This window comes from Nesoenas mayeri, assembly GCF_963082525.1.
Source record: "Nesoenas mayeri genome assembly, chromosome: Z".
In the NCBI taxonomy this organism is placed as follows: domain Eukaryota; kingdom Metazoa; phylum Chordata; class Aves; order Columbiformes; family Columbidae; genus Nesoenas; species Nesoenas mayeri.
Window position 1 is genome coordinate 47,726,950 of NC_137542.1, and position 14,065 is coordinate 47,741,014.

At 37.0% G+C, this 14,065-nt stretch overlaps 1 protein-coding gene across 2 annotated transcripts in view; it reads right to left on the minus strand.

Moving 5' to 3' along the window:
- The window catches only part of ZNF608 (zinc finger protein 608), a gene marked incomplete at both ends in the record, with an annotated part of 83,743 nt that overhangs the window by 45,515 nt on the left and 24,163 nt on the right, over positions 1–14,065 (minus strand). The gene's annotated exons all lie outside the window — the stretch shown is intronic.

Genomic DNA, 14,065 nt, shown 5'->3' on the forward strand with positions numbered 1-14,065 from the left:
TTCAATCCAATTATTTTCTTAAAATGGCTGCTTTCTAGCTGCTTTCAAGTAGATCACCAAATGTCTTTAAGTCGATACTGGTTTTAATTTTGGACCCCATAAGAACACTCAACAGAAAAGACATAATGACTCGCTATACATTGTCATTTAGGTTTCACTCAAATTTATCTTAATGTAGATCAAAGTTAGTTTTTGCTTTATTTTAAAGCCAAGTTGGCAAACAGGGATACAAAGAGAAGGAGGACTAAAGAGTATTATCCTTGTATTATATATCCTCTGTATCACAGATCAGCTCACACCATCACATGGCCATTTTTCATAATGAGAAAATAAAATGGAGATCTAAAATTAAAAAGAACTTTTTAAAAATTATAACAATTGTTACATGTGGCCTTTGTAAGAGTTCTTTTGCTTTGTGCATCATTCATACCTACAAACTGAGAGCCAACACCTTTAAGCATGAATACAAGCCTTAAGTGTGCTAAACAGTTAACAAAAATGTTTTGTATTATCTTTGTATGACCAGCCTGGATTCTGATCTCAGTCATACTAGAACTAGAGAGAAGAGAGGAGGGACCTACAACCACATTCTTCTCCAAACTCTTCCTCATTTCGGGGGTGTGTTCTTTTTATTTAGGACTAAAATAATATTCAGATTAGAGAGAGAACAAAGTGGGAGGAAAAAAAAAAAGGCAAAAGCAATACTGAGTAAAGCTGAGTTCCTGTGGCATAAAAAATATGCAGTCAAGTAATGATATTTTTATTATTTTCTTTATGCCACCACAATTGCATAGTTCAAGCCCATGCAAAAATGCTCTGCAGAGCAGACTTCAATGCACACAAGCAAGTCAAGTATCAACTGACCCCCAAGAGCAGCATACAGAAAACCATAACCATGTATGCCTAGCACAGGGGGACACTGATTCTAAGCTACACAGACCCTGGCTGGCTGATGCTGAGTTGGGTCAAACAGTTGGATGGCACAGAGCCCTGCTGCCTGGCACTGCCTGTGTAATGGGACTCACAGTGAAATGGGATCGTGTACCCCATGTCAGAGGAGTTTTTAATGCATCTTACTTCAAGCCAGAAGAAATCCAGGATTCATAACTGGCACATAAATGGAGTCCAGTGCTTAAGAAACACTAAGCCGCATCCCTGTTTGATAGTTTACATGGTGTTTCGTAAAGCCGTGCAAAACCTCCCACTACACATGCAACATATTTCTTTCATAAAACACACTCATCACAAAGCCTGAGAAAAAACCCAAAATGTTTGCTATTATCATACTAAAATATCCAATGTTTTAAGTGAACGTGGACCAAACTGGCAGATGTGTCTTCCATTTTCTAAGTATTCTAAACAGTGAGAGGGAGCTAAAGAAAGCACGGATCTGACAGTGTACCCAACTAAGTTCTTTGTTACAAATATCTGTACTCAGCTCTGGTTTATTTAGACCTACTAATAAATGTTCATTTTTTCCACTAGAAACACTCACACAGGGTAAGACCAAAGAGTGGCTACTGCAATAAAAGAGGCTGTGAAATAAAACACTATGCCTTTGGTTGAGAATAAAATGGACATTCATCATACCTGAGTTTCATGTTCATTGCACAAATATGACCTTACTCATAAGAAAAAAGATGCTGAGCTTAAGTATTGCCCTAGTTTTCCATGTTTTAAAGTTATCCCATCTTGTCTGATAATCATAATGTCAGCACAGCAAAGTGGTGGCTCTTAGCGATCATTGTGGTGATACAATTGTTTTCATTAATTCTCCAAAGGGCACTGATGTAAGCTATTAGAGGCAAAGAGAGGCAGGAAGGCTGCCATCTCCAGTGGAAAAAAGGCACATAAGACTAACATCTGGTGGTGGCAGTCTGTCAAACCAAGGAAAGTTAATGTCAAGAACAGATGCTCTGCAGTTTCTCACTGTTATTTTTGCATGATTATTCCCAGGTGTTGGCGCATACTGAGCAGTAGCCTTGCTGTTTATCACACGAGAGATTCCAATATGAGAATGAAAATCTAAATCTGAGGAAGGTTATTTAAATAGATGCTCTCTTTATACACATTATCAAAGGGCTTCAAAAAAAAGACAGAAATATTCAAGCAATATTTTCTTCATTCACCTAATTCCAAGAGCTTTTGAGAGCTGATTAGTGACAAAGGCTACAAAGCTGGAGTGTTATTCATGGCAGCTTTCCACTGCCAAGTATTTGATTGTATCAGAGCTATGCCTCTCAGTAGCAGAAAGCTCACAGAAAATGAAGGATGCCTGCCAAGCAATGTAGTCAATGGTCCATGGAGCTCCACTATCTGAACATGACCAAAACCAAAATATTTTGGTATCTGTGTAACATTAGTCAGTACACCTAAGAGGGTATGGAAGAGAGAGGAAATACCATCCTAACCAGAAACAGGCAAGACTTTCTCATAAACAAGGCTCTCCTTCAGTTACTTAGGCACTTGACATGCTGGAATTATGTTCTGCTCATCAAAACCCATTTTTCTGATGCAGTGTAAGCATCAGAAGTATTCTGTGTGAAGATTAACATTATGTGTCCTTTGTACACAATTTCCTGGCAACCAGGGGAGAGATTCCAGTGTGTAATGCCGAGTCCACAGATGAAGGTATACAGATCTGAGGGGATTTCCCAGATGAGAGCGTGCCCAATATCATACTAGTGCCATAAGCCATATCATATTCCCAGTCCTGCAGGAATGGGAGAATTTTAAGCCTTTATGAGACAGAGTATCTCTTATGTACTCCTGTGGAAAACGCACCTAAATGAAAGTGAGATACTAGGAATACCTATATCCGTATTTGACATGCTACTAATCTGACAGAAGCAGATTTACAGTAGTATTCAAAATAAAATCACTTTTCACAGACATTTAAATGGATAATTTTGATCACATTATCAAGTGGAAGTATTCTGTATCTATGTATTCCATTCATTTCAACTTTGAAAACTTTCAGAAAATCTGTATGTTAAGTGTGAAATGTTTCTGTCATAAACCACAAAATGCAAACTAGAAAATAGCTGCCATGCAGCCAGGCCACGTGATGTGACCCATCAAAGAGTGCCACCACATGCATAATCATGAATGTATGTGTAGTTCCACCTCATTAATGAAGGTATATCTTTGAAGATATATCTCATTTCTGACACAGTCTACCAACTTAAGATCAAACAGGGTCATACCCTACTGTAATGTCATCCATGAGCTGATTTTGAAATGTACAAACCAAAAGCCATTGAATCCATATACGAATATATAGCTTGAAGAAAGGCAGGGGCAGGTTTAACTTCAGGATAAGCCCTTGTGAGAGGGCACTGTTTTTTTAAGCTGAGAAAAAGATCTACTATAAGCATACCCAGTGGGAACGTCTGCACTAGTAGAAAGAATGTGGAAAGAAGATCCAAACCCTACTAAGGAGCGTGCCTAAAAAGCTACGCCTGACCTTTTGCAAAACTAAATCCTCCCTTAAAAAATACACCAACATAAAGGCTGAAAGGAAAAAGAAACATCCAACCTTGAAAATTACATTGACAAGTTCTTCAGAGTCATGAATTAATACTTCGCAGAATCACTATGGCTGAAATGAAAAACAGGAAACAAAGGAATTCAGCCCTACATAGAAGCTTTGCCTTCTCCAAATTGCTTTCTCTAGATTTGGAGGTGAAAGGGAGATAACTTGGGTTTTACTTGCCTCTACCTTAATTTTCTAAAGCAACAGTGACCTCAGAAGACCTCATTCTAAGATCATTCACAGCATCATAAATCAGAATTCTAATGAAACCCATTAAACTACTTTGGAAGAAAACAAATGTAGGAGAACGTGACATGAGATGACTGCATGCTCAAGAGTGTGTCCGCATTTCTAGACATCTCATTGATCTCTAAATCTCTTCTTGCTACAAACCTTGTTTCACAAGAATTTAAACGTCTAAAAACTAATGCTATACCTTCATATGCTACCATGTAACAGAAACTACCCCTATGAAGAATCTCCATTTAATCTGAAAAAAAATCTCAATTTAATGTCAGTTCAGTATTTCTTGCATCTAAATTCACATAAGAAGCCACACAGAAGCATCTGGACAACAAACTTAACAGAACTGATGTTGTATTTTCTTAAATAAAGTAGTATAAATTTTGAGATGAGAAGGATTTAATTATGCATATGAAATACTGGTCACTACCTGAAGTTATTTTAGTTATTAAACCCATGCTTATTATTTAAAAAAGGCATTTTTGGCAAAAAAAAAAAATGCTCTACACCAAACTGTCAGAAGAAAAGGTCAGTGCCATGACAGATATGCTTAGAAAATAGGAAAGAAATACTACAAGACATGGATGCAGAACGAGTTTTTCTCACGAAACAGACATATCTATTACAAGCCTTACATTCAAAATACAGGAATGTCGGCAGCACTAAAGAAGTCACTTATTTTGGTCAACTTAGTTGAGAATCACAAGAGCTTGAATATTAAGGAAGCACGAAGGAGATTCAGACTGCCTAAATTTAATCAAAAGTTTAGACTTAAAAACCTATAGTCGAAAATATACTTCTATTTTACAAATATTGTAGTATGGATGAGGGATGAGAAACCTGACATGTACTTGTGTTGAACTGAGTAACACAAGTAGCATTTACTTGGAGACTTTAAGTAACTCCTATTCTTAAAATCAACTTCTCCACTCAATGAACTGAGTAGTTGAAGAGCATGGGGGACATAAGGGGGAAAACAAGCAAAAAGACACAATAACAGAAACTGACCTTTTTTTTTCCCCCCCAGTAAATCAGCAAATCGCTCTCATCTGGAATAATTTCAATATTCTCAATATTTGTTTTTAAGAAAAAAAATCCATTTAAAAATCTTACTATGCTACTAATCTTTTACTACAAGGAGCAAAGAAAAAAATCCTACTTGTAGTCAAGCTCTTCTGTGCTGCTCCCATCAGCTCCTGAACCAGCACACAGTTCTGTAAACTCATAATCTTTGGCAGTTATATATTCTTTCTACATGCAGACCTCCAAAAGTCCTAACACATTATGTGACTGTATCTACAACACTTCCACTGGCACGATAATGCCACTATTTTTTTAACACAGCATTAATGTGTAATGAAGACCATGATGAGAACTCAAAAGCTCTGAGTAGGGTCTAATGGAGAAACAATGGCTCTAAACAACAGGCAAGGAAAATTCCTTGTCCTTTGTTATATCTTCTGTTATAGCTCAGATGCCTGTGATTTCCCAAAGCCATTCACCCATTTTATTGTGGGAACGATTAGCATTTGACAGCTGCCAGTGATACCCTCCTGCCAAAGGCTGCATCTGTGTAAAACTGTATGTCAACTCCAATGTTTGGCAGTCCTGGGAGGATGCCCAGATCACCACCTGCAAATTTCTACTGAAGACATTTCTCCTCTTTCAGCCCAATAAAATTGTATTCATTGAGATAATTTTGTCCATAGGTCTCTAGAACACTTTCCTTCTTTGAAACTTGAATTTCTCCTGGTCAGCTCCTCAATCTGCACTTGGAAACTTTTCTTCAGTCAGTCTGGGTGCTTTGCTAAGCTTTCATATAGAATAAACACTGAAATTAGCTCAAAATACCTATCCCATTTAGACAAATACAGCGTATTCCACAGTCAAGAAAGGATTTTTTTCTGAACAGTCAAGAAAAGAATTTCTCTGAACTGTTTGGGTTTAGCCAGAAATGTGTGTAAGATGATCACCAGTATCAGATGGTGTCATGTGACTGAATATGGTAAAAATTGAGGCACAGCCATGTGCTAGTTAGATATTGCTTTATCAAGTTCTGTGACCATCTAGAAGCTTTTTGTTTTAATGAAAAAAGATTTTCATTTTAAAGATGACAATCAATCACCTCTTTTTCTTCCCAACTTTCTGCTACACTCAACCTTTCAGGGTTCTAAGCCTGAAAAAAAAGAAAGAAGGGTATTTGCTTATGGAAATCTCACAGCATTATTAATAAACAGTACCCTGAAGTTGCCAATCATTATTTCTAAGAGGTGTGAGACCATGACCCAGCAATGAAGCTATGCTTGCTCTATAACATATGAAGACACCAAATAACCAAGGAAAATCTTCCCACTTTTAATTGTGTATAGGAAGATAATAGATCATTTAATTGCACCATGACTGAATGCATTTTACTGTTACATTTCAAGTTTTCATTCTCAATGTCCAAGCAAATCATGTCACAACTCTATGACTCCATCACAGAATTTCTCTATTACCAAAAGATGCTTTCAGTCAGCAATGTTAGTGCAGTTCGGTGGAACAGCTGCCTTTTCAGCCATTCTGGAGTGCAGGGACATAGAGAACGAATATAACTTTCTGAGTTTATCCAGGAATCCGTAATGTATTATCCAGCAGCAAACACGTCTCAGAAGATAAATTACTTGTTTGCACTTCTTCGACTTCCTGAATGTCAATGGCCTATCAGCAGGTTTTTGCTGCCTTTTATCAATTTGCAGACTACTCTACTTTGCAAGTGTAAAGTTCCATGTATTATTATTTGTGCTGTTGCTTTCTCAACTCCATACCTTTTTTACTGAGAAAAGTCAGCTAAACTATTACTTTATCTTCCAAAAGCTTGTCAAAGAACCTCTGTAATCCCCCCAAAAAGAATTGAGCTTCCTTGATGGTCTATCTAAACCAAAAATCTTTTCGTTGCCTAACTAGATACTTATGGATGACTTTTTTAGAACATCCTGAAAATCCATCGTTTTACTTCATGGCTCTCTATTCATCAGGGTTTACAGACCCCTAATTTTTTAATTTTGCTAACCCTTAGGCTTCCTAAGCAAGACAAGTGGATCTTTGGTTAATTTATTCCTGTATTATTGCCCTTATTATTGTCTCCCCTTCTGGGCTTTTCAATAGTGTGTAGGATCCTGTATCAATTAGTTTTTCTCTGTATTTCTTAGACCAACTTCATGGTATTAGCCACAGACACTACCAAGTACATGATACTATGTTCAAATTTTATTTAAGAACAAGACAATATTATTAATTTCAAGAATGGGATACACACGTTCATGATTATTTAGCACATCACTAAAGGAAACACTTCTAAAATTACCTTTCAGCTTTCGTTTTCGCTATGATGCTCCACTGAAAAATGAGCTAAAGCATTATTATCTAGCTACCCCTGCAACTACATACTGCTGAATATGTATACTTAACAATAAAGTCTTTATTCTCAGATGCAGTTTGATGTACTTACAGTATCTTAGGGAAAGCAAATTTATCATAAGTCTTTTTTTTTCTCATAACTGTTTTTTTCCTCTAACCTTTACTCGGATGTAAATCTAGAGTAGTTCCACTGAAGCATAACTATAGCCAAAATTTGGACTGTAGTGTTTGTTTTACCAGGGAGAAGAGTAGCATTTCAAATAATTCTTCAAGAGGTCTAAAAATATTCTGAAAATAATACATGTAGAGTAAAGATTTTTAAGAGGAAATTAATCCTCGTGAGGAAGAAACTGCTAATACCTTTTCCCTCCAAATTTTGTTTTGTTTTTTTCCTAAACTGAACATGATACTGATGCAGTCTCCATTAATCCTTAACAATAAGACTGAAGGATTAAGCTTACAATACAAAGGCAAATACAAGAACTGCAGTCAGCAGAGAAGACCTTTCTAAATTTACTTACCTACATGCCTCAGTTCTGAAGCTGCGAAGTTTTGGTAGGGAGAAGAAACACACGTTTCGTGTTCTTCTAATTCTCTTTCATGAAAGGATCAACACTATCAGCACCAAATCATCTGATTACAGGCTACTGAACTGACAGACACATCTTGTAGTTTCTGTGGCTTAGAAGCAGGTCACCTTGAGATCTCTGTTCTAATGTCTCTACCTCAAAGACATTTTTCCTTATTGATTTTGCTTTAGTACCTTGGGATCCTCATTAGCATGCTCTGCTAAGCATCCAAACACAGACAAAAGTTTACATTTGCAGAGTTGCAGTAAGCGATTATCATTCCTGTCTTGCTGTCAAAGAATGAAAGCATGCAAAGGATTTCATCCAGAAAATCCCAGACACCATTGTTGAAACACGTTATGTTTCAGTACAGCAATCTAACCTTTAACTTCCTCTTTTCTTAGCCTGTATCACAGACTATTTTTAGAGTGTAATACTATGATCAACACCTGCTGTAATTGAAGCTGTCTTTCTGTTCAAATTGTCCTGTTTTCAGCCTGGGTGAAGTTAATTTTCTTCCCAGTAGTCCATATAGGACTGTGTTTTGGATTTAGTATGAGAAGAATGTTGATAATACACTGATGTTTTAGTTGTCACCAAGCAATGTTTATGTCAAAAGTCAATGATTTTTCAGCAAGGAGGCTGCAGGTGCACAAGAAGCTGTGAGGGGGCACAGACAGAACAGCTGACCCAGACTGGCCAAAGGAATATTCCATACCCTATAATGTCACATTCTGTATATAAACTGGGGGAGTTAGCCAGTGGGGCAGGGATCACTGCTCAGGGATGGGATGGGCATTGGTCAGCAGGTGGTGCATCACTTGTTTTGTATATTATAACTTTTAGTATTATTACTAATTTCTTTGCAATCCTATTAAACGGTCTTTATGTCAACCCATGAGTTTTTTTTCTGGTTCTCCACCCCACCACACTGCAGGGCTGAGGGTAGGGAGAGAAGAGAGGGACTGAGCAGTTGTGTGATGCTTGGTTGCTGTCTGGGTTTAAACCATGACACAAATAATATAAATCAGTAGTCCAAGTGTTCCACTTCTCATGTACATACATGTAATTCCACAGTTACATGCACCTTCTACTCTCTCCTCTGCTTTAAGTGTATATATCTTTTACATGCTACCCACTGCATGATGACCTTGTAACAAAGACAAACATTTTTGTACACTTGGTAGAAATTCAATTATTTTGCTTAATTGAAATAAAAAGTTAATCTAAGCTGTCATGAAATCATGAAATTATTCTGGCAGTTCTATCAAACTATATAGACATGTACAGATCCTTTGAAGAAATGAAACTGCAGTTTATCAAGTGTGATTTATAAGCAACACTGATTTAGCTGGGAGATAACATTGCTGTCTAATCATTAGTAGTCAGACAACAGCCATGTGAACACATCAATTATGGGCCACTGCCAAAAGCCCTTCAGATCCCAGAGATTAACAGCCAATCCTCTGTTTTACAAGCTCACATCAAAAAGAATATTAATAAGAGGAGGGGCAACATGAAAGCTTGTCAGAGTAACTCACACACTAAAACAAGGCATTTTTCCCTCTGCTCTGCCTTGAACTGGTCCATGAAAAAAGCTGGCATCAGCTACATAGCACAATGCTGCCAGTTTCTCAGAAAACGTTTCTCATTAACATATGGGAAGTTGTGAAAGGCTGCAAAAGCTCTATTTGTTGGATAAAGGCGACAACTTCTATGTGTTCCTTTCCTAAATGTATCAATTATACAATCTCAATCATTATTCAGATATTTGGAAATGAACATCCATGCACAGAAGTGTTTGATGGCTTTTATCTCCCTCAAAACTAGAGCTGTTTACTATTATGACAAATTAGCCAGCTTTCAAGGTATCCATTTACTCTCTCACACCAATGACTTAGAAAAACTAAAGTAGAAATACTACCTATTCATCTTCAGGTTCATTTTGGTCTTCAAATGTGTGGAAAAAAAAAATCCCACAATTGTGCCTTTCTTACTGACTTCTATGCAGGATGGCTGACCAGCTGTTTACTCTTCTTACATATAAATGAATGGAAACAAGACAAGAATATACCTCCAAAGGGACCAGTTGTTCCTCCATACAAATGTAAATATGCCTATTGAGATGGACCTCAACCAACCCGTTGTTGGCATTTTAAATGCAGCAATATTAACTGGATAGTCTTTAAGGTTGGTCCAATCATTGCCCAGTCATCAATTTACCTGTCTGGATTCTACTCAAGGGTTTAAAACCAGAGAGATATCTTAACAAGCATGGCTGCAAACAACCTGTGTTTAATTCTGCCAATACCGTATTTAAGGGTATGTGATCTGGAACAGAGAATTTTGTTTATGGGCACTTTCCAGAGGTACCTTTCTATCAGCTATCTCAGGTGCTGCCAGCAATTAACCTCTGAGCAAAGAGGGGCAAGAAGCAGGGACTTTTTAGACTGCATCTGCTACCTCAGAGCCAATAATGTGAAAATTACACCTTTAGGCACAGCTCCAGAATACATACGCTTTGTCAGATGAGCCAGTTTAAAAGCTTCCATTTTGCTGTGGTCTTCTAGCCACTCCTTCCCTTCATTTTTTTTTTTTATGTGGGATATTACACATACATATAATACTGGAGAATGGCATATTGCTAGTCAAACTGACACAGCTGAGGTCCATAACCACACATGGAAGGACACAAAGGCAGGAAGTTTCAAGTAGCAGATTGATATTGCAGAACTGACCCTCTAGTAAACAAGTGGAGAAAAGAGATGTCAGTCCCAGACTGTTTGCTCAGGTAACCACAGCAATGTTAGCTTCCACAGCTTTACCGCTTCAGGGACATCTGTAATGGAAATTTTAACTAAGTCTTGAATCAGTCTTTGTTTTCCTACAACTGAATAGTTGGACAAGATGTATCTGGCCAAAAACAAGCCCACAAATTGTTTCACACTTCTGGTGGGATTCATCTTGACATGTCAGTTAGTTATCCAGGGTCCATGGGAAAGTTAGACAGTGACAGCTCAGTTTGAAATCGGCTTCTGCAGAGACGGAACCACAGGCTCAGTGTACAATTTCCACCGAAAGGGACGTACGATGCTCTCACAATCACTCTGCCAGCACAGCCACAGAGATGGCAACATCTTTAACTCACACTGATGATAGCTTAATACTGTGTGTGAGAGTCCTTTGCCTCACTTTTCCTGCAGCAAAAGCAATGCCTGGAACACACCAGGTCCTTAAACATCTATCACTAGCTGCTGACAGCTGACACAACTTTAGAAATAGTTTTTCTTTTATCCTTGACATGTTTTGGGAATATATCAACTGTTTTAGAAGAAAACATATCCTAATATATATCCAAAAAGAATACGTTTCTCTTACATGTCCAAAAAAACCCCATCATGCTATGACAGCCACCTTAAAACATCTCACGTTTTTAATTTCTATGTATTCTCTCTTTCTGTCATTCTATGAAAACTAGTGATTTTGCAATTTAATTGCTTAAAAGCAAACCTGGGAAAACATTTATAAGGAAGATGTCTTCCAAAGCAGTAACTTCATAAGTGCATCATAAAACAAGAAAGTGATTCAACCATTGTTCAGTTGGAAAAAATAGGAAAATAAAAAAAAAGGGGGGGTGTGGGAAGATTGAAAATAAGTTAAATTTATCAAGAGGCCATGTTTTTGTTCAGCTGACCAGGATAGGAATTCTGTCTTCCAAACGTTGTTTGTTTTCAAATTTGAATTAACTAATATAACAGTAACAATAATAGTAAACAGTGTAAAAAAAAAAAAGTAAACAATAATACAAAATGTTGAACTTCATGCACCAAGTGACATGAGTTAAGTTTGACAGGAGTGGCCTCCCAGTATCTAGCAAATTAAAAAGAGAGACTGTTTATCTATTTTTAGATTTTATTCAAAACAGGGTAAAGATTTTCTAAATTTCCAACTTAAAGACATCATTTTCAGAAAGCACTGAGCAGCGGGTGCACAAAAATCTGTGACTTTTGACATGTCTCACACCAGGCAATTAGAGACCTCTTAAATAATAATCGAAAATTTTGATTTAAGAGCATAAACAACCAACATAGCACCCGGATCAATGGCATCCTATTAGAAAAGTGGAGAATTTAACTGACTCTAATGACTTTCAGATTGGCTCTTACTATGCCTCCTAACTCACCACCAATAAACGCAGGATAAACCAGCAAGTTAAAAGACACCTTTTCATGAAGTGGATAGCAGGACTTAAATAAATTAACTTATTTCTGGTGGTGATCCTACACAAATGCTCTGCAGACTCTACATGGCACAGAAGTGTCAAAATGATATAGACAGGAGTGCTGTAAAACAGAGAATGCATCAGAATAATTGGATGATAGCCTTAACACAGAGCTCTGGATAATGTGCAGCAGCAGAATCTTTATTCCAACACCACTAGTTACTTTTTAAATTGACTATTAGAAACGTTTTCAGTGCTGTGTCAGGCTCTAAACATTTATTTGCTCTAAGACAGTGTTAATGACTTAGCTAATCACACAATTTTATAGTTCCATAATGTACTGTGCTGTAAAAATTAAACCAGTGTTTATTACACCTCTGCTACCTTCCCTTTTCTTCTTATTGGACTAACTCTTAAATGGGTTAAAGCAAATACTGTACTACAATAAAACATAAAAAGTACACTGGTTGACAACCGTTCTCAATATGTAACATAGTATTATAGTTCAAAGCCTATTCACAAACAAAGTAGTACAAAACACTATGCTCAGATACGGAAATTAGTGGCATACATATTTTTCAATTTTGAGGGAGCTACTCCATCTGAAAACATATGAAATTGTATCAATGCTCAATTAAATTAAAGGGACAGATGAAAAATGAAGCTACATTTCTTGTATTGTTACTAGCATTTTAGATAACTCAAAAAGGAAGAAGCTACATTTTCTTGTCATTGTTTTTCTGTGCTTCTGGAATTTCACTCCTTTTGGAGACTAAAACCAACCTAGGCAATTTTTTGTTTTCTATCTGAAATACAAAAAGGTGTAATACAACTCGGTTTGTATTTTTGCAACATTACACATTTTTGCAAAGCCTCTTTGATGTCAACATTTATGTGACAGGCCCTGATACTGTATGGTTAAAACCACGTTGAGAACAAAGCTTCCTTTATCATTGAAGAATCAATATGACGAACAGCCAAGCAGAAAAGACTGGATCAAAGATATCTGAAGATATGCTGCTTATGTGTTGAAGATAGAAAAAGAGGAAAAGGCACACACACAAGAACATTGGAAAAAGCATACACGGACACGCAGGGTACAGCAACAAACTTTGAATATAAGCAAAGAACTTCATACACATTCTTACATCACAACCTAGCTTTTCCACAGAGAAAATATAGAAAAAAAAAATCAGATAAACACAAGTTTCTTTGGTATCGGTAGGCATGATATGGAAAATTTTTCACTCTTACACAGCAAAGTAATAAGTATTTAAGCTATCCTAGACAGGATTAGCTTGAGTATCTACAGAAGACTGACCACTTGCTTTCAATACTGCTAATAATTAAAAGGTAATCACCATCTGTTTTATTAAAATTAGTTTCACAGCACTTGAATTGTGAATAGTACTTTTTAGTCCTCCATAGAAAGAACACAGTATCTGCTGTTCTGCCCCTAAACAGGGGAACATTATTTCACATTCCCAAATCATGTTACGGAGTCTGATGATAATGTAGGAAAGGATACAGTCAGTGCTTATGGCATAGTATGGCTAATTTCCGTGGCGTAATGTGAACAATTTAATTTGTGTTTCCAAAACCTAGGAATGTTGACATCACTGATGCATTTCTTTTGGTCTCGATTTAGGGTCTAAAAGCCACTTTTGATGGAAATACATGGGCAATTTTCAGCAACTATGATCTCTACATCTCAGTTTCACTGACTATAAAATGGGGATAGCTTTCCCCCACCGCTTCCCTCTCTCTGGCATTGTGAAGCTTATGGCCAGACTGTGTACTATATTTAATTAGAACTTAAACCCCAGAACTGATGCCAGATTTTCAAAATAGCTCACAAATCAAAACAAGAGGCCAGATGTTCAGAAGAACAAAGCACACTGGGTGCATGGGTTTCCCTCAGATTTTCATAATGGCAAAAGTAGGTGCTAGACTGTTCAAAAATCTTACCATAGTTGTAGGTGTTAACCGCATTAAAAATCTGACCTTCAGAAATGAACTCATAATGCCTCGAAGTGGTTTGAGATCATTGGAAGAAAAACGAAATAACCATGTATTGAAATATTTAGAGCTAATTCC